This window comes from Bidens hawaiensis, unplaced genomic scaffold, assembly GCF_021521415.1.
Source record: "Bidens hawaiensis isolate Kalapana, Puna unplaced genomic scaffold, B.hawaiensis_p1.1 tig00027450_1, whole genome shotgun sequence".
Lineage (NCBI taxonomy): Eukaryota > Viridiplantae > Streptophyta > Magnoliopsida > Asterales > Asteraceae > Bidens > Bidens hawaiensis.
This window is the reverse complement of record NW_027494444.1, coordinates 130,177-155,397: the sequence shown is the minus strand read 5'-3', so window position 1 is coordinate 155,397 and position 25,221 is coordinate 130,177.

Sequence of the window (25,221 nt, the reverse complement as noted above, 5' to 3'; positions counted from 1 at the left end):
ACCTTATGTTGTCAGATCGGTGATATCAGAGTCCTTATCTTTAGTATGCTATTAACCTATATTTGTAATAGGAATGCATAAGTATCTAGATAACATATCTATCTTATTCAGCAGACTTTAAGTCTGTTTCAGTTCAGTAAACTCTTGGTCTGATCAGTAGACTTGAAGTCTGATTTGTACGAATTACTTACCTTAGGCAAGAAGAGTCTAATAATGATATCCCCCTACCAGTTACTACGTGCCCGTCAAAATATAGTTTTGACAACATTACTTCATGCGGAAGTAACATCTTTACTTTGTAAAACATTATTTTGGAAAACGTTTACAGTTTAACGACTATACCCTTAACTAGGTTCTAATAACTATATAACAAAGTAACTTAACCATAATCCTACCTTAGTCGGCTAGTCGAGAATAAGAACTAAGAAAATCAGCAGCGGTTCAGCTCGTGCTTCGTTTAACAGCACAACAGATCGTTAACAATGCCTCAACACCTCGTTTCTTTGCGGAATCAAGCCCTCGCAACCTTGGAACACATTGGCACGCTTACCGATGCTAACTATGTGAGAATGAGTGTGAAAATGGGGTGAAATGGGCTGAACCCGTAGCTGCCCTTTTATACTTGAGTTTTGCAGGGCATCGTGTAGCACGACGGGCTTTTCCCCATGGCCATCGTGTAGCGCAACGCCGCAATGTATCAGAAGCTGCCACTTGTTGACATGTGGTTGCACACATGTCTAAGTTACTTAACCTGGTCATCGCGTATCGCGATGGATCAGTTGAGTTTGGCCGTCGCGTAGCGCGGCGCCCCACATTTTCTTGATTTGAGTAATACTCTATCGCGTAGCGTGACGATGTTAATTAGGAGGCCATTGCGTAGCGCGATGAGTCTAAAAACTCAAATTATCATTTTTAGTCCCTCAACTTTAAGAATGTACATTTTTAGCCCAAAATTACAGACCTAAACCCAAACCCCAGCTCATGTTAACCTGATTTATTCCCCCTGAACAACTAACCCGAGCAAAATTATTCATATTGTATATATTGATAATCATGCTATGCAAGTTAAATCAATGGTAAATTTTATTAAAAATTTCTAGCAGCATCTAGGCTGCACACAAACGAACTTTGTCTTGAAGGGTCCTCCTGCGTGGGTAGTAAATAATCAAGCTTTCAGATCTTAGCTTTAATGAGGTAGAATTACTATGTTTAAGTGGGGGATCATGTGTTTTTTCTTTTGCTAGGCTTGTAATGTAGGATAACCGCAAACATTGTTTTTAAACTTTTGGTTGTTAATTGTTTGATGAACCTTTTTACGAATGATAGAAGCTTCGACAACAAACTTTTTTCCACCTTTTAACTCTTTATTAAACTTTTCTTTGAATACTTCTACCGCTTCTCGATTCTTTTGGTTGCAGTATTACCAAAATGGCGCCTTCTTGGCGCGTCACAATCCGATCGAACATTTATGAATTTATCAATTTGGGAATTGTGTGTCAGCAGGTATTTCTATGGGAGTGCATGTACGCTCTCGATTCTTTTTGTTGTAGTATTACCAAAATGAAGATTTTGATCTATCTAGAATAATTACTTTGATGAACGTGAATTAAAGTTTCATAAAGCTTTTTGTATCTCTTCTCATATTTAGTTGTCACACTCCCGCCAAATCGGAAGCGCGGGAGCGTGACGTCATGTATACTGTAAGCATATGATTATCTCAAACATAGTAGTATTTGGATACCGTTAAATTTTAAAAGAGTTTACAAACCACAATATGTTTTAAAACAAAATAGTTTAACATAATAATGAGATTTCTCGTATATGACTCACACGTCGTTCGGATTATACAAGTGAAATCCCTCAATAATAGGTATCCTAATTATGCTTTGAGGTCTCATCTTTATGATTCCTTACATGCTCGTTAATTCCTGAAAAACATACATTTAAAAAGTCAATACAATGGTTGGTGAGTCCACAGGTTTTAAGACTCGATATGAAAACATTTTATTCATAAAACGCTGAATCAATTCACAAAATAAGTATACGAAAATATATAGAAACTAATACGTTGATCCTTCGTAGAGTGCGCTAATTCTATGAATTAATATACGGCGCATAAGCCTATAACCAAACCACGACTTTTATCCATTTGCCCCGTTTAATCTCCCATATTGAAATATATGCACCCCGGTTTGATGCAATATCGGTGGTTAGCGCGAATAACCTAGCAGTAGGGGGGAATGTCAACACCGATAGTACTATCCATCTATTCTAGTGGCAAATCCCGTTAGTTAATGGTTAAACTATGCAAGCATACTAAGGGACTTATAGCACCACATTGCCTAACTCAAGTTCGCATAAAGATCGGTTGTTTTGTTTCTAATTATCATGTATAAAGCCACTAGTGTATGTTTCTCCCCCTGTTTAGAAAATAGTAAAAACAATAAAAGTGGTCGTGAACCTTACCTTGTGAATTTAGTGGTTGTTTGCTAGTAGTTGTAATTTAAACCCGATTCTGCTGCCTTCACACGTCCTAAACACGTAAGGTCAGTTAGTTCGTTATTGACTCACAAGTCAGTTTATGCTAGTCTCTTTAACCTAACTAGCTCATTCGTTTATTCCATTTGTGTCGGTTGCTTTCCTCAACCAAACGCTTCATTTATTTTTAGGCGACCCGTTGGTGATAAGTTTTTATATTCTTTTGGAATATTGGTTTTAAATAATCCCAACTATGGCCTATTGGTAAATAGCAGTCCCAACTTTACACTTGCCTGTTGGCAGTCCCAACTATTGGTGCATTTGTATTTAACGGACCGCGACTAACGAATGACTAACTCCGTTAGTGATTTGCTGATGTGGCACGCCTAGGTGTCAAAAAATTGCTTATATGGAAGCTTGTTATAAATCCAACCAGGCAACCACTATATCACCACCATCTCTCCCCACCATTCATCAATTCAAGTTTCAAATATCCATTAAATGCATCTGAGGTTTACTGATTCAAGAAAATCGGAGGTTGCATAGGTGCATAACGGAAGTTGCGGGTGGCGGCGGCGATGGCAGAGGGTGGGACAGAGGTTGCAGGTGGTAGAGGCGGGCAACAGAGGTGGTTAACGGAGGTTGCAAGTGTTGACGTTGAAGAAAGGTTGGAGGTGAGGTGGTGGTGGCACGGAAAATCTATTGTAGCGACGGTGGTGGCGGAAAGTCTGGTGTGGCGGCGGTGGCGGAAAGTCTAGCCTGGTGTGGCAGTGGTGGCCGGTGGTGGAAGTGAGTGGCCGCGAAGTGAAAATGGAAGAGGAAATTTACGTTGTTGGGGGTTGCCACCTAAGCTGCCACATAAACAATTTTTTGAAAATTAGGCATGCCACATCAGCAATCACTAACTGAGTTAGTCATCCGTTAGTCGCAGCCTGTTAAAAACAAATACACCAATAGTTGGGACTGTCAAAAGACAAGTGTAAAATTGGGACTGATATTTACCGATAGGCCATAGTTAGGATTATTTAAAACCAATATTCCTATTCTTTTTTGGAAATACAATTTATATATTTTATATGAGTATTAAGAATATAACATTTGAGTGTCGGTTTCATAACCGACTCACTTGGTCAAGTTATATATTAAATGTATATATAAATGATATTTCTTCAAGTTTCAATTTATGTTCTTAGTAAAACACAATACGTTTATATTTCCATTTCAAAATTTCAAAACAAGCTTTATATAACGTTTCGTTTGTTAACTTGTAAAGAAAATTATTATTTTTATGTCTAACATATTTATATATTTCTCTAAAATATCTTTCTGTAGAAATCACCAATTTTCCAAAAAGTATCGTTATTACAAATAATATTTATTATTATTATTATTATTATTATTATTATTATTATTATTATTATTATTATTATTATTATTATTATTATTATCACTATTTTTGTTTCAAGACATAAAACTTAGTTTTATTCAAAAAGCATATTTAAGCTTTATTAAAATTTGTAAACTTCTTATATAACAATATAACTTATAAAAGCCAAGTTTTCTTTTATTAATATTATAGCTTATTTGAACTTAAAAATACGCTTATTTTTGTATTAAAATCACGTGTGCTCTTTTAAATATATTTTCTCAAAAATAACATTTTAAAGCATGCCTTTTATATGAAAATTTACAAAATTTTCCAATAAAACTTCTGAACATAAAGTCACAAATTTCTTTATAACAAGTTTATTATTGGGTTAATTGATAATTTACGTCGGTTTTTATGATCATGTTATTTTTCACCCAAAAGCCTTCTTTTAATATACAAATACTTAGTGTTTATAACCATGCATGTTTTGTTTATAATTTCCTCCACCTTATTAAATGCATTTTCACACTAGTCACCCATAAAGTTCTATTATCATGGACTTATTATAACCATATTTTCATATATTTCAAATCCTTGAACATTTTTCATGCATGCATTCTAAATATATATATATATATATATAGGTTATCTTTAACATGTTAAGTGTGCAGGTTGTTAACTTAGGCGAAAGCTTAGCATAAACATATTTTATTAACATAACGCTAGACTTAGGAAAGTTTAGCTTACTTAGTTCTAGGATTGGGATTTAATGAGAGGCTAGAGTCTTGAGTTTGTTTCTCCACGTGAAGTTCGCTTAACTCGGAGGATAACTTCTTCACCATTTTGTCCCTTGAAACACAAGAAAATGTAGGTTAGTAGGAAGTTTGTGTTTGTTTTTATATAAGCGACTAGAGAGGGAAAGTTTGTAGAGAGAGGCAGAGAGGGTGAGTGTACGTGTGCATATGCATGTGGTTGTATATAAAACAAGAGAGTGAGAGTAAACGTAAGAGTGCATGCACGTGTGTATTACCTCAAGAGGGAGAAAGATTTTAGAGAGAGCAAAGGTGGTGGAAGAGGATGGTGGTTCCGGGGCGGTGGTTGATAGAGAGTATAGCTGGTTCCCGGTGATGACAAAGGTGGCCGTAAGTAGTGACGGGTAGGCTACGGTGTATTTTGGAGGTGCTATGGTGCGTTATGGTAACATTTCAGTGTGTTTAGTTGGAGAAGGTGCAAGGTAAAGGTGGTAGAAATGGTGGCGGGTTGGCTATGGTGATGCTACGGTGGGGTTATGGGTCCGTTAAGGTGTAACTAAGATGGAGCGAGAGAGGGAGACATGTGGTTGCTGGTGGTTTAAAGACCCATAGAAGCGGTTGTGTGGGGGAAGGTGGCTGTTGATGGAGTTTTGTGGTGGTGGTTGATGTTCGGTTTATTAGTATATATATTAGCTCGTTAACTTAGTTGTTTTATTCGTTTAAAGTAGGAACTTCGGTACTTCATACGTGTTTATTATGTTTCAGGTCACAGATACTTAACGCGCTTAACTTGGGCATATACGAACACGGGATGAAGACCCGGGATGTCCAGCATGCGAATCGAGACACAAAAACGGATCTGCTGAGTGAAGCAACCCATCGCGTAGCGCGATGGGTGTTGAAGGCAGGGCATCGCGTTACGCGATGCCCTTTAAAATACGCGCGATGCCCTTTAAAATATTTAAATCTGTTGACTTTTGCTAAGGGAGGAGACCATCGCGCTACGCGATGGTCCCCACAATCGGAAAAGTTAGGGTTTTATTTTATATCTCGTTTTGACGACCCTAGAGGCTATTATTCAGTTTCCAGAGCAGTTTCCAAGGAGAATAGCAGCATTCCATCATTCCCATTCATCTCAAGGCTCCATATATGATCCAATCCATCATAATCGAAGACCGAGAGATGCCGAGACACGGCTAGACCGTTCGAGTCATACCCGGGATGTATAGTTTGTAATCTTTTAGTTTATTTCTCATGTACTAGAACAACTAATTGTAATTTTCTTGATGTTAATCTATGAGTATTGATGTTTGGTATGTCTGTACATTCAGTCGGTTTAGGTTTTTGTCAATCAGAACGATTAGTTTGTCGATTGCTATAATAATTGCTCGTAGGATTGGATTGACCTGTTAATTGTGAGAAAGCATACGTTTGCCCTTAGTTGAGTCACACTGGCAGGGACCATTTGATAACCAGTGCCATGTGTTAGCGATCGTGGATGCCTAAGGTTTAACCGGTTAGTCAGTCTGTAGTTGACATAAGATAGTTAATCTGTTAAGTGCATGAGTTTGCTATTAGTTTGCTTACTTGAATTCCCAGGTGTGATTTGCTTTGTTACTTGATTGAATACATGATTATTTGTTTGTTTATTATAAAACCCAAATTGTTTGCTAGTGTGATCAGCACTGTTAATTGAATAGTTACTTCATAACGTTAGGAATCGGTTTCACTTTACACTGACCACATACTCCTCGTGGTTCAACACCCTACTTACCCTAGCTTTCTTAAGTGATTAGGACACTAGATTTAATTGTTTTTGACAAGATAGCGACAGTCTAGCATCAGTGGTGGGCCTACAGCTATGAACAAAAGGGAGGGTGAAGTCGGTTGTAGTCAAGGTAAAGGAGAGGGTATGAGAGTTTGTATGTTTGTTGAGATATTGAAAAGGGTGTGCTATACTTTGCTCTTATACACCATGAATGACAAGTGTCTGGTATGGTTCATCTAACGCCCGTAAATATCGTTAATCGGCTCGATCGTTTATAAATGTTTGTCAAAAGCCGGGGTTTCGTCTTTCTAAATTAGAGACTTGTAATATGTTTTAAAAGTCCATTTATCCATCCTTTTGCTCACGACATCACCTCTTATAACTTAAAGTGTTAGATTAGTATGTAGCACCCGGCATTTTCGTTTAACGACACGCACGTTGTAGAGTTTGTATATTTGTCGGGTTTGACCCGGCATTCTTCGGGGACCTCCTTGTCATTATCGTAAGTTAAATTATTTAACCTTTCGTCCAAGCTATCGCATTTTTCATGTTTGAGGGACTAGAGTGTAATTGTTTATTATAACAAGAAAACCCTAGCCTACTTCTCATCCTTCCCTTCCTGTTCCGATCGGCGCCCACATTGCAGCCTCCATCCTCGATTTTCATGCTGGTTCCAGCCATTCTCCGGCCTCCCGAGACTAATTCAAGGTCAATTCTATCTTAGTATAACTCTTTTTCACCATTAAACCCTTTGTTGAACACGTTAGGGTTGAGTTTTGATGATAACAGTTTGCTGACAGATTCGTATTCAGAGCTTTTCAAAAATACCTTTACTTTTTTTTTTGTCGTATTAATTGTTTATTGGATTACATTGAAACAGAAGGCAAGCGGGCAACAAGCTGCGCCGCTACCCCTTTTTGAATCGCAAAACCCAATCTTTTAAAAACAATATTTGCTGATCTTGGAGTCATAACATTAATATGCATGACCCGCTGAACACGGGTAACGCGATGATAACCCATTGTTTTTCATCGATTCTTATTTCCATGATGTTCTAATTTGAGTCTAGTTTTCAGAAAGGTATAATACGTAATTTTTGGACGAGATTTGAATACTTTTTATGATTTTATAAGATCGAGTGTCAAAGCTGATGCGGGATGATGGATTCTGGTCTGTTTTCCCGACATCATAACCTTTTTTCGACAAGTCTAAATTGGTTGGTTCAACTTCTGGAAGTTAATATTTTGAGTTAGGAACCAAACCCAATTGGAATCGTTTAATTTGGCTAGGTAATGAATTTTATAAAAATAAAACCATTTTGTTGCGCACTAAAATAGCTGCACGTACCTTGCTGTGTTGGAGGAATTTTTATGATTTTTGTGTGTATTGGAAAAATATAATAAAAATATTTTTAGATACCCAAGACATTTATACAACTCTGGTAAAAATTTTAATAATTTAATTCCATGGTTTTCCTATGCAATAAAATACATCTTTGCATGCTAAAATCTGCATGTTATATTCCTTATTGATCGATAAGTTCGTTTTAGGCTTAACCGGTGGCTGCCCTTTCTCGCATCTTTCGGGGCTGTTATAATTGAAGTTCGTGCTCCGTCATCTTCTTAGGTATGTCTAGTGTAATATACTTTAGTATCATGAGTTTTGGCATTCGTTAGATTGGTCAACTATTGATGAAGTGAAAACTAGGTTTCGGTTGTCTAGTTTGTCAATTGTTGCGTCTAGCGCGTTGTTTGAGGTAATTAACAACCAATACGGATGTTGTAGCCTCGGTATGATTTGTTGGCTGTGAAAAACTATATTTTTATGTTATTGGGGCTGAATTGGTTGTTGGTTACTCAAACGGGTCGGTACGGCGCAAATTCGCGTTTATGCGTTTATTGGTAATTTGTGCATCGTGCTTGCGAATTACCGACCCATCCAACTCGTGTAGCGTCGTGTGGACTTGTTGGCTGTGATTTTACTAAATTTGGTCCTGTAGGTTCCCAGCCGGATCTACACGAGATATCACGTTCTACGTAGGTGCGGAATCCCTACGTAAGACGTTACGAGTATAGAAAACAATACGAGCTAACACACGATACGATAACCAAACACACGTTGTATTCCAACCGTAAACACGCGATACTATGATCACTTAGTACAAAACTCTCTGACTCGAATACACAAAATAACAAACTCTTAATCTATTGAATAAGCCGTAACAAACAGCTTATATAGACACGACAACTTCGCCTGGTATGTTCAGGTGAAGTTGTCCCTAACTTCGCTTGTCTAACAAGTTCGCCCATATAAGCGAACTTGTTAGTAACTTCGCTTACATACAAAACTCAAATCTAACTAACACGATTACAGACACTCGACACTGAACTACTGACATCATGCACCAACAGACTCCCCCTTGGCAGTAGCTTCATCTCTTTAGCTTCAAACACGTGTCTTGTAATCTTCAATCTTCTATCTTCAAGCATGTACTCCTTCTCGAACACAAACCGAGACAACTCTTTGATATTTCCTCGCTTCGTCTTTCCAAGCAGGAATATAAAATATCTTCTTGTCATTCAACACCTGCAAATCAGCTTGCGATAAGTTTACCAAGTGCATCGGATCGTACACTCTAAGCAGCTCTTGTTCATCTTCGTCTTCCATCACTGCCTCAGCTGTCTCACAATCTACAAACCACCACTTCAGGTCTTTAAGCACATCCTTGGGCATTAGCTTCATCAGTACTTCTTTCAAACACCGGATCGGTTTATACTTCATAATCATCAAAGGCTTTCCGTCAGCTCTCAAACCTCTATCCTTGTCTTCAACAAGTTTTCCCTTTTGTGGCTTCAACAGCTCAAATTTCTTCTCTTTTATACTCTCTTTCCACACAATTTTCCCAATGACTCTAGCCATATTATCGTCACTTCTGTTTATCAATCCCAATCTGGCTAAGTCTTTCACTTCACATTCTGGCAGTGTATTCAACGATCTTAACATCCTTCTAAAGTACTGAACACCGTCATACCTTTTAATCACGAAGAGCCTCAACTGCTCATCATATATCCAGCAAATAATCCCTTTCTTCGCTTCAGCATAGCCTTTAATGTTGTAACTCTTCTTAAACATTGTAGGGACCGCCGGTTTCTTCGTTTTGACGAACCACTGAGCATAGCCTTCCTTCCATCTAGGCTGCTCTTCCCATTCAAACTCATCACTTGCCATCTCTTTACTCATATCTGCTTTCTCAACATCTGGAATGTCATGCTCAATATTTTCCTCAACTATCTCTCCCTCTTCTATCTCTGTATCAATCACAATCTCTTCACCAATCTTCTCTATCACATCACTCGGTAGTACATCATCATCACCAACCAAAACATCATCCATCTCTTCTACATCCACCACCACCACATCATCACCACCAGCTGCAGTTGTCGACTCCCCCTGAGTTGTGGAAGTTCCAAGAGCTTGATCAGTTCTTGGCAACTCACCACCTGCATCTTTCGATGCATTGGGATCATCGTCTCTATCATTTCGTCTCTTGGTCCTCAACTCGTCGCCTTTACAGCTCGTCTCCCCCTGAGATGCCAAGAACTCCTTGAAAGCATCTATGATTTTACCATGTTGTACCAGCAGGGACGACTGCATCTGATTCTCTGTAACTAGGCGCTGAATAGCCTGGGTCTGGATAAGATTAATCCTTGACTGCTCTGCCACGTCCCGTTCCAGTGCTGCTATTCGTTCAGAGTCTGATAGGGTTGCATCGAAATCGAACCTCATATGTGATATATCTTGAGTGTACTGAGGAGGGATTTCCGATGTCACCGGGACCTCAGAAGTAGAAATAGACGTAACCGCAGGTGGTATCGTCACCGATAGCCCTGCAATGGCCACAACAGTCGACTCTATAAATTGTGCCACGACCTCCGATGGAGTAACGGTCGAGGGCGGCAATGAAACGATCTCAGGAGTCGAAAGTTGGAAAGTAGTGGGTGGGAGGCCAAATGTAGACGAGGTAGCCACCACGGGAACAACCGTAGCGCTTGGCCTCGTAACCTGTAGTGATGAGGGAACCATTGTCATACCGGATAGTGCTGGTGGAATGAAACGTACCACCCTAGAGCTTTCACCGGCTCCTGATCCTGCACCTATCCGTTCCCTTCTTGACCTCCGGACCAACTGTTGTACCTCTTCCTCATAATCAGACTCGCTGTCATCAACAGTTCTCTTTCTCTTCCCATGTAGTCTTTCTCGAGTTACCATAATCCTTCTTGCCTCTGCCACTTCATCATCAGAATCTGAGCCAGCCACCGTTGTAGCTGCCCTAGTAACATTCACAGTCGAAGTACGTTCAACCGGAACCTGAACGTTCTCCTCTGGATCCACCCGATCCATATCAAAGAAGCCTTGACCACCAAATTCTGCATCAAGGTCCACGTTCTCCTCCGGTGACACAACAGGAGCAGCAGGTATAGCTTGAGGTGCTCCTGCCTATTGTGGTGCCGGGTCCCTAAACTCGTCCCCTCGTGCAGGCATATACCCCGGGTTGATCAAGTACCCAAAGAGTGGAGTATGCCGAGGACGGAGCTCAGGTTTGCTCCTCGCACTGGAGGATCTACATTGGGCGAAGATCCGTTTGTTCACACTCTCAACGTATCGGATCGGACGGCGCTGAGGAAGCGTTGGTGCAACATGATTCAAGATCATTTGTAGGAATCTTGGATACATGATGAATCGCTCACGCGCCATCGCTCTTCTTTGACGATCAATCTCATAAAAGACCATCTGACTAAAGCTGAATCGCTTGTTGTAAGTCAGAGCAGTCATCGCTGACTGCATGGTCGCGCCCATGCCATCAGTGCCCGCCTTTCTCCCTGACATGCATACAATCATGACATGCATGAGAAAGCGCCACTGGTCAAGTAAAAAGCCTTTCCTCCTCTGCGTATCCCCCAAGGGACCAGAGTATCCCATCTTCAAAAACGCTCCATCACGGAAATGAGCTACAAACTCTGTTGGGTCATCCCTTGTCTCATTCCCAAATCGTAAAGCCGCCCGGATTTGTTCAGAAGAGAACTGAACAATCTGATTGTTGACTGTTGCGCGCATCACCGGGGGCTCGACCCTACAATCGTATTCCACGGTCTGCCAAAAATCCTCAATATTGGGCAAGGATATTGGCAGAGTTGTAGTAATCGCGTGGAATATCCTCGAGCGTAAAAGAAATGTGATGATTTCGCGGAAATCATCAACTCCGCTCGCCTCCGGCTCTAATGTAATGTACATGTTATGACCCGGGAAGAACTGTCTCTGGTGATCACCTCCGTCATCACCGCCTGCACCACCTGCTCCAGCAACAGCAGCCATATCTGCAACAAACAGGTTAAGTTAGATAAACGTCAAAGCGAATCACAAGTTCGCCTGTTACCATGAGCGAAGTTGTGATCAATTCTGTATAGGCGAAGTCAAAGGTGAGGCGAAGTTGGGAAACAACTTCGCTTCAACTTGAACTTCGTCTGATAATAGTTAAGTAAAATGGTCCAGGCGAAGTTACGGATAACTTCGCCTAATCACAACATCGCCTCATAAACTGTTTCAAAAATTAATAATCAGGCGAAGTTAAACCTCAGGCGAAGTTACGGATAACTTCGCCTAAACTGTAACGTCGCCGAATTCGAATCGGCAACAGTTAGGATTTACGAACGACGTGTAGATGATGATTTCGGAGATCGAGGACTCCGAAATACATGATTTTATGAAGTTTTAGACGTTCAAGTAGTTTACTATCACGTAAAAACAAGTTTGAAATCGGGTGTTTAAGGTTTCGAAAGACGAGGTCGAGAATCGAGTCGAAACGACCGATGATTAACCTCAAAAGACATTGATAATATGATAACCAAACCCTACACACCTTGAATCAAGGATTGGAATCGAAATAAGAACACAGACGCTTAAGATCGATAAGTTCGCTAAGGTTTCGGAGGATAAGTTCGCTGAGATTTTGAAATAATGAAACTGTTTGACCTTTAACTTCCTTTATATAGGGTCAAAGTTAGTACAGGCGAAGTTATCGATAACTTCGCCTATTCTAGGCGAAGTTATGAACAAGTTCGCCTGTATTTACAAAACCAACCCCTATACTTTTAACAATTTTCAATAAAGTTTCAAAAACATCCTTTAAAGCGTTAAATGATACGATCAAGACCAAGTAACCAGGTATAAAATCAACCAATTACAAAGGTAACAAAAATTTGAAAAATTAAAGTACACGGGATCAAATTTCAGTCTCGACAGGGACTACCATGTTTTAGAAAAGATCCGAACAGGAATCATACTAATTTCGTGACTGTCACACAGATCCGTGTTCAGCTGTATTATGACATAAAGAAACAGGTTGTAAGCAGGTAATCTACTTAAAATGGTTTTCATCGTTTCTGTGATACGAGTTAGGTTCAATTAAGCTCAAAACTTAAGTGGGCAACAACTCAGAGATTATGATGCCTCCTATCTATTCTCAAGGCGTATTAGGCTTTCCCCAAGTCACCCCGAATTGACCTCAACCCGTAGTGTCTGATTAAGTAGTAATTACTCTTCGATCTTAGACTCTGTTTCCCGTTCACCTTCTTGTGTCTTGATTGATAATCATTATCATTATGAACTCTAGAAATTTTTTTTTTTTTATTTTTTTTTATTATTATTATTTTTTTTTAATCTAACATGTATATACACAACTTCAAGTAGAAAATAACTGCAAGTCCCGAATCTGGATCACTGCAGCGTCTTGACACGCTATCTTCACGGGAATCAGAACACCCACGGGCTCGTGTATGACTAGGTAATCGCTTTTCTGCCTATCATTCGGAAAGATATGTATGAAGACATGCACAACTCTTAAGGAGTTTCCACATAAAATCGAGTAGATTTAGTTAGTATCACTTCTACTTTTACGCACCATAAAAAGCTACCATGACATACAATGACTGTTCTAAAGTCTTTTAAGCCTAATAACTTCACTAGTTAAGCACACAGAATCAGTATATCTATCACTTTCCAAGGTTGGATCAATTTTCTGTTAATCATAGTAAAGTAACTTTTTACGAAGTAGTAGACTTGAAAAATAATTTCATCTCCCGAAAAGAAAAAATTTTAACATCAATCGCCCCGACCAAATCAAAGTCTTCAGGTGAACGGCTATCCCGAAGATCCAATGGATCAGCTGGACCGACCACATACTAGTATGTGTCCTTCTAACTAAGTATGATCGACTAATTTTCAGCGAAAGAATGAAAGCTCATCATAAACCGCCCCGGTCACTTTCAGTCATCTGGTTAATGGCTATCCTCATATTCTACAAGTAGAAATGAGGACCAAACATATCCGAAGACATGTCCTTCAAACTGAGGCAACCGACATAATTCTAAGCGATAGTGACGTTGTTTTTTTTTTTTTTTTTTTTAACACAAACATATGACATGGTTACTCGGGATTGATCATCCCATTCAGCTCAACAAGGTTTTGAAATCTAGTTTTGTCAAACGCTTTCGTGAACAAGTCAGCGAAATTATCTAACGTGTCAACCTTTTCGAGCTCAATCAGTTTCTTCTCAGCACAATCCCGTATAAAATGATGACGTATGTCAATATGTTTAGTTTTACTGTGCTTCACGGGATTGTTAGTTACTGAGATAGCAGCAGTGTTATCAATGCAAATAGGAGTAAGTGAGAAATTCAGACCATAATCGCGCAACTGTTGTTGAATCCAAAGAACCTGGGAGCAGCAGTTGGATGCTGCCATGTATTCTGCTTCACAGGTTGAAATTGCGACTGAGGTCTGCTTCTTGCATTACCACGACACTAGTCTGCCACCAAGAAACTGACATCCACCAGTTGTAGACTTCCGACTCTGATTGCACCCTCCATATTCAGATTCTGTGTAAGCGACTAGCTCCAAGTCTCCTTCTCTCGAGTACCACAACACCAGCTTTGGCTTGCCTTTGAGATACCGCAGTATCCTCTTCGCACCCTTCAAATGAGATTCTTTTGGGTTTGCCTGAAAGCGTGCACAAAGACAAACAGCAAACATTATATCAGGCCTAGAAGCAGTTAAGTACATTAAAGAACCTATTATAGCCCGATATTGGGTTGGGTCCACGTCTGCATCGTTGTCTGAATCAGCACCCAATTTGTGATTGACGCAGACTGGAGTATCATATGGAGTGCTGTCCTCCATCTTGAAGCGTTTGAGAACATCATGGACATACTTCGTCTGATGAATGAACATCCCGTCTTTCCTCTGATCAACCTGCAATCCTAAGAAGAAAGTTAGTTCACCCATAGCACTCATTTCAAATCTCTTCTTCATGACGGCCTCAAACTCCTGACACATGGAGACTTTTGATGCAGCAAAAATAATGTCGTCCACGTAGACTTGCACCAGCAGAAAGTCGCTACCCTTTCTCTTGAAGAACAATGTGCTATCAATTTTACCTCTTTCAAACTCATTCTCAAGCAAGTAATCTGATAAGGTTGAATACCAGGCACGAGGTGCCTGATGTAGTCCATACAGCGCTTTACTTAGCTTGTACACGTGATCGGGAAAGTCAGGGTCAGGAAAACCCGGAGGTTGCTCAACATACACAACCTCATCGACTTTACCGTTTAGGAACGCACTCTTCACATCCAACTGAAAGACCTTCATCTTCTTATGAGCAGCAAATGCCAAAAACAGCCGAATGGCTTCCAATCTTGCCACAGGAGCAAACACCTCATTGTAATCAATCCCCTCTTGTTGATTAAAGCCTTTAACAACCAGCCTCGCCTTGTTCCTGATAACAATCCCTCAAACTCCTTACAATTGACTTCAGGAAATATACCCAGGAGTATCGAGAGAAATCATCAGTGATCACCAAGCAATACGATGTTCCTCCTAGACTTCTTACATTCACGGGACCGAAGAGATCCATGTTAAGTAATTCTAGGGTACTGACAATTGAATTGACCTTCTTGGTGTGATGGGATTTCTTGTGTTGCTTTCCCTTTTTGCATGATAAACATTTGTCTTCAAAGTTGAAATTCTTCAAGGGAACACCCAGCACAAGCCCATTTTTGACAAGGTAGTTCATTTTCCGAAGATGAATGTGCCCCATTCTCCTATGCCACAACTCGGACTCCAATTCAGTCGCTTTTGACAGAAGACACGATTCTTCTGTGGCCATCTCAGTCGATCTCATATCCATGATATACGTATTCTTCACTCTTGGAGCCTTCATAACAATCCAATCCTCTGGTATCTTAAAACCAGGATACAACACAATCGCTTCATTCTTTGTAAAATGTACGGTGTAGTCTTTGTCACAAATCTGCGAAACACTCAGCAGATTGTGCTTCAGTTCTTCAACAAAATTTACTTTCTCCAAAGTCATCTTTCCATTCGACACCGTCCCTATTCCTGTAATTCTTCCACCGCTCTCTCCTGCGAAACTCACTCTTCCTCCTTGAACAGGTTTCAAGTCGTGTAACAATTTCTTGTTACCCGTCATGTGTCGGGAACAGCCGCTATCCACAACCCATTGATTGTTGGCAGCCCTGTTCAACTGTTCCTGCACGATTAAAGCAGATGATTAAAATCTGGGGACCCAAGACCGATTGGTCTTGGGTCGATACATTCCGTACCTTGGCTGTCCAAAGTTAGTATCATAATAATTTCTGTGAGTCCTAACAGGATACCTTCTTGTGGATTGAACATGAGGCCATCCAAACCTTCGTGAATTAAAAGAATTATTACTTAAGGTTTGGTTGTTAGCAGTGTAAAACTGAGATCTATTTTTTTGAAAACCTGAATTAGTCCATTTTCTGAAATTTGATGGGTTTTCATTTTTACCATTATATTGATTACCGTTAGTTCTTTTCTCAGATTTTGAAGTCCTCACACCTCTAAATTTCTGCTTCAGAGGGCAATCAGCAACAAGGTGTCCTATTTTATTACATCTAAAACAACTCCTGTGTTTAACTTTCTTATCAATAGTTGTCTTAGATGTTGAGGCTGTATTACTGCCCGTTTGTCTCACATATGGTGGGACATACGGGTTTAGTGGAGACTTCTTTTCAGGTGTTTTATTTTTCTCTCCACTTTTCGGTAACACTTCCTCTTGTTTTGTCTCACACGACTCAGAGGACTTGTCTGAGTTAGATGAGACATGACTCGGAGCAGAAATCTTAACACTTGCAACAGGCTTACTAACTTCTGGTTCTTTAGTAGCAACTTGAACTGGAACTGTCTGACCATAGTCAACATCAACAGATTTCTGATTACTAGGGTCATAAGTGTAATTATGATTGAAAGGTGGTGGAACTTCATGATAACCAATTCCTCCCCTTTTTGGGGAACCTTGATCACTAACGAGGTGATCAAGTATAGCGGAGGAATTTCTGAATTGCTCCAGTTTCCTGTTAAGTTCCACCACTTTTACCTGGTGATCAGCTATCTATTTTTCCCTTTCAGCTATTAGTTTGGTTTTCTCTTCTAGAACCTCATAGCTAAGATCAATCACTTGAATTTTTTCAGCAAGCTTTGCTTTAAGACTTTTAATATCTTTCTCACTAGCTTTAATTTTTACTTTGTAACTATTTTCTCTAGCTTTAGTGAAATGATGATCTTCTTTTAAAGTTTTAAATTGCGCATCCAAACTAACAAACTGATCAGTTATAGTTGTCAGTTGTTCAGACAGATGTTCACACTTAGTACAAGGGAGTTCGGTACTTACCTCGGAGAGCTGGTCTGCCACATCTGCCATGTAAGCTTCATTTTCACCAGTTCCCTTCTTTTCACTATCTGCAGTTTCGATGTTTGCCAAATTGGCCTGTTCAAATACTTCTTCAACATGCAGATTCCAGTTGTACTCCTCATTCTGTCTGGAAATCATGGCTCTATAGTCATTACCACTACCACTTTGCTATGTAGATCTGTTTTGACTGCGTTCTACACGTTCATTTTTGCACTCTTTTGCAAAGTGGCCATTCTGCTGACAGTTGTAACAGCGTACCTTCGACTTATCAAACCCTGGCCTCTCTCAGACAAACTTCCTGCCAGTCTTCTTCATGAACCTCTTCACCCTTCTGACAATCATAGCCATCTGCCACTGCAGATCCATCTCCTCCAGATCATCAGCATCGATCTGATCATAGTCTTCATCCAAAATTGTAGGATCAACAATCTTACCCTGAATGTAGTTCTCATACGAAGCAATAAAAGATGCATAGAGAGCAAACTGCTGTTCAGCAGATTTAACACTCATGGGCATCTTCGAGTAGTTGTTGTTTGACACACTTGGGGAAAAACTACTCTTGGTCGCTTGAGGTTGAGAAGCATTTGATCCTCCAGCTACAAAGCACACATCACCGTTCATGTTGAGAGATACATGTCCTTCATGTGTTGAGCTCGCGAATGACTCTCCCTTAGAGTAATAAGCAGATGATTCAGTTTTCGAACTTGATCCAGAGTTAACCTTTGCACCATACATACCCGGATCTTGAACCTGATCGGTAGGTGTCTCCTTTCGTACCATGTTCAGTTCAAACGTTCTTAGCTCTGATACCAATTGTAGGTTCCCAGCCGGATCTACACGAGATATCGCGTTCTACGTAGGTGCGGAATCCCTACGTAAGACGTTACAAGTATAGAAAACAATACGAGCTAACACACGATACGATAACCAAACACACGTTGAATTCCAACCGTAAACACATGATACTATGATCACTTAGTACAAACCTCTCTGACTCGAATACACAAAATAACAAACTCTTAATCTATTGAATAAGCCGTAACAAACAGCTTATATAGACACGACAACTTCGCCTGGTATGTTCAGGCGAAGTTGTCCCTAACTTCGCTTGTCTAACAAGTTCGCCCATATAAGCGAACTTGTTAGTAACTTCGCTTACATACAAAACTCAAATCTAACTAACACGATTACAGACACTCGACACTGAACTACTGACATCATGCACCAACAGGTCCATACGGGGCTGAGTCGGTATCTAAGTGCATAATCAACCCGTTAACGCGCGTATTCGATAAAGTCAGCAACATTCGGGGGTAAATTGGGAATCCTTTGTCCCCGGAATTAACTAAGTGTGGTTTTGGTAAATAAATGGCCTCAGGGACTGAGGTAATTGAATTTGGTAATGTCAAGGCTTTAGGTCAATCAAATCATGTTAGAACGTCTCGTAGGATAAACGAGTCGGTACGTTTAGTTAGTAATCTTTGTGTGCAATCCGGCAGGCTTGTAAACCGTGGATTTGTTTTGAAGTTCTCAAACTCTTTGGTGTTTGTGTGGCTCGTTTCAGGTGAGTTCATGATGCCCTTTTTACTCTTTTTACTTTTGGGCTAGCATGCACACCTAAGTGTTTTCTTACTTGATGAAATGTTTTAAACTATTTTGCATAGGCTTGCGAGTATTGGTAGGCCTTGGAATGTTATAGAATGTGTGTATGTATATATATTATTGTATGGCCAATATTTGGCAAATGTTGTAGTCGTTATCGACTACGGAATGTTATTATTGAATGGTGATCTTGGCCAGGCCAAACTATACGACTCAGGTTCTTAAATCCTGTGGCGGGCCCTGAAAAGCCCGTGAGGGGGGAGGATCGTGTGGCATGATCAACATTGGATGTTACGTGTTTGGGTTGTACGTGTGCTCGGCCCTAAATGTTATTATTGAAAAGTGATCTTGGCCGGGCCAAACTATACGACTTAGGTTCTTAAATCCTGTGGTGGGCCCTGAAAAGCCCATGAGGGGGGAGGCTCGTGTGGCATGATCATCATCGGAATGTTACGTGTTTGGGTTATACGTGTGCTCGATCCTGAATGTTATATATATATATATATATATATATATATATATATATATATATCTTTGTATATGTATGTATGAGAATGTTTAGTCTTCGGTAACGATGATTTAATGGATGCACTCTTCTTACTTTAAAAACTTTAGGTATACGTGTTTGGGTTGTACGTGTGCTCGACCCTGATGTTAGTATTTGGATGGTATTTGTAGGGATTTAAATATATGGATGTATATAGATGTCTAAGTACGAATACTTAGTGTTGATGGTGGCCTAACTGTTCGTATCCCGTATTATATTTTAAACTCTTGGAATGTTTTATAAATCCGTTTTTATATTTAAATCCTTGGAATGATTTATTTGTGGCCTAACTGTTCGTATCCCGTATTATATTTTAAACTCTTAGAATGTTTTATAAACCCGTTTTTATATTTAAATCCTTGGAATGATTTATTTGTGGCCTAACTGTTCGTATCCCGTATTATATTTTAAACTCTTGGAATGTTTTATAAACTCGTTTTTATATTTAAATCCTTAGAATGATTTATTTAAATGACTATTATTAAAACTTGAACTCACTCAGCTCAAGCTGACTTTGTGTGTATGTTAGATTGACTTTCAAGTTAAGGATTGGAGGTTACCGCTTGGATGTGCTCGAGACTACTTAGACGGTTGAAGGCATAACTAGTCGGAGATTAATACGCAAAACTGTTTTCTTTTCATTTATTATTTTAAACATTTAAATTATGATTTTGGGAACTTGGTTTTAGTACTTATGATTTTCCGCTGTTTACTACTCTGAAACGATTCTTAATAAGATGAAATTGTTTGACTTTAAATTTTTGAGAATTTTTGGATATGATTACCAACTGTAGGATTCCCGGGATTCGAGGTCTTAGAGTTCATGCCTTATTACTGTCAAGTGATGATAGTTGGTGCTTGACTTCGTACTATTTTTTTTTTTTTTTCCTTGAGATTGATAGGGATGTTTGTATAATTTGGTCATCTCACAATGGGAAAGAAACTCAAATCATTTAGGAATTTCTTAAATATTTTTGTTAGATTTAGATGTTTAGTTATATAAACTGTTAAAGGAGCCCACATGCATTTAACGTATAATGCTACGTGCTCGTATGTTTATGTACTAGCGATGGAACACGACACGGGATTCTATAATAAACGATCAAAATTCGTTTCGTATTTGACGCTCGAATATTTTATAAAAACATATATAAAATATAATTTTATAGCATAGTATAACATAGAATTGAACACTTATGGTTCGTTTAAATATATTTATTCGAGTTGTTTAATATTATCACCAGCGTTCGTATCCGTCGGATAAATCCGAAAATTTGAGTAATTTAATTAAAAATAAATTACTTATATGAAATATATCGTGCATATACGGCTTCTGCTAGACTCGTTATGGTTAAACTTAACAAATTTTAATCTTTCAGGAATTATCGTAACGGAATCATGTTTAAGGAATGTACGAAAAATGATCTGTTTCACGGAGTGTCACATTAACGAACATAGCATAGTGAATTAACGAATTTCATAGTGGTTCAAACAATTCCTATTCTTCAATCAAAGCAAATCTTTGCCTGCAGTTCTTCGCTGTGTCTGGGAATACAATTTGGCATGCTTTAATCAGTGTAAGATCCCTGTCTGTTACTATCACACGTGGCAACATGCACGTGTCTTGTCTAATGTCATCTTGAGCATGGAAAGATCCCATGTGAAGTTATCCTCTTTCTCATGGGATATAAAGGCTAACGCTATTGTAAGCGTCTTTCCGGTTGAGGTTACACCAACAATTTGTACAAGCGAAAACTTGTATACATTTGTATTGTATTTGGTGTCTATGATCAACACGAGCGGGAATGCACGATATATCATATACGACGTAGGATGAATGAAGAATAAATATTCCAGGGCATTAGTGGATAGATTTGAGCAATCTTGGTGTATAAATTATTTCCCGATCAACTGATTGAAAAGAACGTTCATTGGGCTTTCTCCTTCGCGCTCCTTCTCACGTAGCTTCTTCCTTTCATTGTACACGGATCTTAGCGACGATGCATTTTTATTGTCCTTCGCCTTTAAATTACTAAAAGTGTCACGTAGTGTCAATCTATTTTGATACATATCTGCCACCACAACCTTTTCATCAGGGGTAAATCTCATTGCATATGGATAGCCCTCCATGTGTGTAGCGAGTTCATGGTTGTGTGTATCAGTGACACAACTAATGACCAACGAATATAATTTTTGAGATACTTGCCTATTCATTGAAAACAACCCTTTTAATTTGTACCAGCACACCGGGTTTTTGCCATGCACTAGTACTCCCCCTCGTGATCACACCATAGGTATATTTTGACCACCTCGCCAGCAACGTTACTCTTTGACCGTTTTGTGTCTACGACGACACCATTCTCACGACCTGGAGTTTGTGCCCATGTTCTTCAGTTCATCAAGAGACCCAAACAACTGAAAGAAAATAAATATTTATTGATGCTCGTGCTTAAATAATACAAACATAATTATTTAAAAAAAATAGACCTGATCAGTTGTAAACATGGATATGTTGTTATAGAATTCTTTATCGTTATCGTCATCGCCAAAAATCGACACCGCTCACGTTGGTTTGGTTGTGAACGAATGAGAAAAAAACTTGTCTATTAAAACAAATAGAATTATATATCACGTCCGAAATATTGTGTTGTGTCAAATAATACACAGAATATTATATCACGTCCGGAATATTGTATCGCGTCGTTGCGTAAAAAGAGGGTAAGTATGTACGTAATATTATATCATATTTCCTTTAGCAACCACATCCGTATACTATCACAAATCTAAACACATCCGGCTCAATCAATTATGTTTGTATGGGACTCATCCTATCGTATGACATCTGGTCAAACTTCGTACGGCTGCACGCTCAGTGTACTTTTGTCTACTTTTGTCACGTGGGGTTCTATAGTTCGAATATGGGTTTAATCATGGAGCATGTCTAGTATCCTCCATACCTTCACTCGTTTCTATTCTATGGTTGCGTGTAAGTCCTCTTCTTTTCTTCTATGCATAAGGTCATAAATTGTTTCATCCCCAACCTACGGCGAAACATGTCGAGCACGACATAATTTGTAGCATAGCTCAAAGACACTAAATATAATAATAAGTGTCAATATCTAAATTTATTTATTCACAACAATCATACACATATAATTTAAATGAAAAAGAAATTAATAAAACATTTAGACTTTTATAATTTTAGCCTAAGTCCAAACTAATTCTTCACTTCATGATATAACAACATGCATTATGCGTTAAAATAATTTGTAAACAACACATGCTGAACGAGTAACCACGGTTAAGTATAAATATAATAATAATAATCATGAGAAATAAACAATTCCTTGCATATGTGAATAGCACCACTATATATATATATATATAAACAAGTATAAGCGTCTTTTCGATCATGTCGCTAGATTACGCACATGTCTACTCGAACGAATTCGCAACAAATAAACAACATGAAATAAAAGTAAACAAATGTGTCTTTTCGAACATGCCACTAGATTCGAACATGTCTACTCGGACAGCGTATGATGATACTACGAGGATGAGGATGAGATACAAACCAACCATAAAAACAGTAAACACATAATTCATGTAGCAACTAACAATTAATCGAGTAATATCATAACCATGCAACTAATGGAATTATGTTTGAGTATAGTATATTTATGTTAATATAATACGCATAATGCCCCCAAAAATAGAAAATAAGGGGATGTGATTACTCACCTTTAAAATAGTGTAGGTGGTAACGAGAAGACGGTAACGTTTACGACGAAGATAAGTTAGTTAGTTCCACGAGGAGTCTCGACGATAAGTCCTAATTATAAAAGATACAACTGATTAAATATTCTAACGATATAGCTAATAAGACATGATAGCATGAGTTTATAATGGATTTGAGATTGATAAGGCGTTGAATAAAAAATTATATTAATTTTATATAAGTGTAATAAGAACGTAATCAATTCAAATGTTATTATAAGTTACATGCTGATTTTTAAAAGATAAAATGCTAATTTAATACTATAAAATTATATGATAACATATATCATATATTTAAATGAAAAACTTGATATGAAGGTTTAGCGATGATCGTTTCGTTTAAACAAGATGAAAACTACTTTTAGTTTATTTATAATCGAGGAATATATATATTTATAAATATAAAGTTAAGTACTAATATATTGGGTCTAAGGAAATGACAAGGAAGGATTAGAATCTTCTCAACCTCCTCAAAAAAAGCTAAGTATGGAACTCGAGCAAACTCGGGTCTCCGAGCATGGCATTTACTATCTCGAGCATGATATCTTATGCGAGTAAGGTTACCTTCAGGAATTCTTCTAAGTGTTAAGCTTCGAAAAAGCTACACTTCGTCGAACAAAGTTGTTCTTCTATCAAGCACAGTTTGTATACGAGCAAAAACACTTGATAGATATGAGCTTAAACCAAACTTACAAGTAATGTGGTGGGTCGAGCAAGGATAGAATAAAGAAAGATCTCAAGTATGCTTGTAGGGAGCTAATGAAATTGTTCTAAGTATTACTCCAAGCATAGTTCAATCTCGAGCAAAGCTATTGTATCCGAGTATATTATGTTTGCTCTTAATAACCCTTAGTCAAGATTAAAGAGATCAATGAAGAACTAGTTTGCTCGTGGGATTTATCCGAGAAAAGTTATGATCAATCATGAAGTTTGAAGTCTTCTTGAGAAAGTAAAGTCTGATTGAAGCAATGCTCTAAACATACTCGAGGATTACAAGGCCTGCTCATAAAGGAATAAGCTTACTCAAAGACCTGATTTTACACTTGTGTTTATTTTTCAAATGTTATGTAATGATTAGGGTTTTTAGAAAGATGACATGTACCTATAAAATGAATAATATGTCTTATTAATGGGGACAGCTGATTACACACCTTTTGAGTGTATACTGAATATTCCCTGACCTAGCAGCCGCACCTGACATTCCTCACCTAAACACCTTAAGACCTTCATTGTACATCATTGACATTTCAATATAATGGATATCTTTTGAGTGACTTTGTGTGTGTTTGTCATTAGTATTTATTACTATTTTTAGCAACTTTCTGATTAGAGTTATTCCGCCGACTATAGTTAGAGGTATTCAAAAATCCTGTTTTTGGTGTTTGTCCGATTATTTTGAATTGGTCCATAAACTACAGTCCTGACATAATATATGTTTATTAATACATATATATGTGTGTGTACTAAAAAGTTTAAGTGATAAATTACTTCGAGATAGAAATGGAGTTTGGTCCGTTAAACGAGTGAAAGCATTTCTAATTTTATATAAATTTAGTTTAAATATATTAATATATAATTAAAAAATTGAAAATAATGAAAAACAAGAATAAAACACTAAACCGGTGTTGCAGAGGCTCGAATCCTCGCCTGGAACCTATTCAATGCTTTAACCAATTGCACCTACCACTGGGGCAGGTGTCTAACACGTTAAAAGAATGAAATGAAAAATAAATAAGCAAGATCTTGAATCAAGGCTTATATCTCAAGAACCTGTCACACCCCTAACTTACGACAGAACATGCCGGGGTGCGACATAATTTGTATCATAGCTTAAAGACACTAATATAATAATAAGTGTAAATATCTAAATTTATTTACTCACAACAATAGTACACAAATAACTCAAATGAAAAAGAAATTAATACAACATTTAGACTTTTATAATTTTAGCGTAAGTCAAAACTAATTTTTCACTTCAATTCACTTCACAAAACAACTTGCATTATGAGTTAAAATAATTTGTCAATAACACATGTTGAGCGAGTAACCACGGTTTAGTATAAATATAATATTAATAATAATTATTATTATTTATTATTATTATTATTATAAAAATGAGAAATAAACAATTCCTTGTAT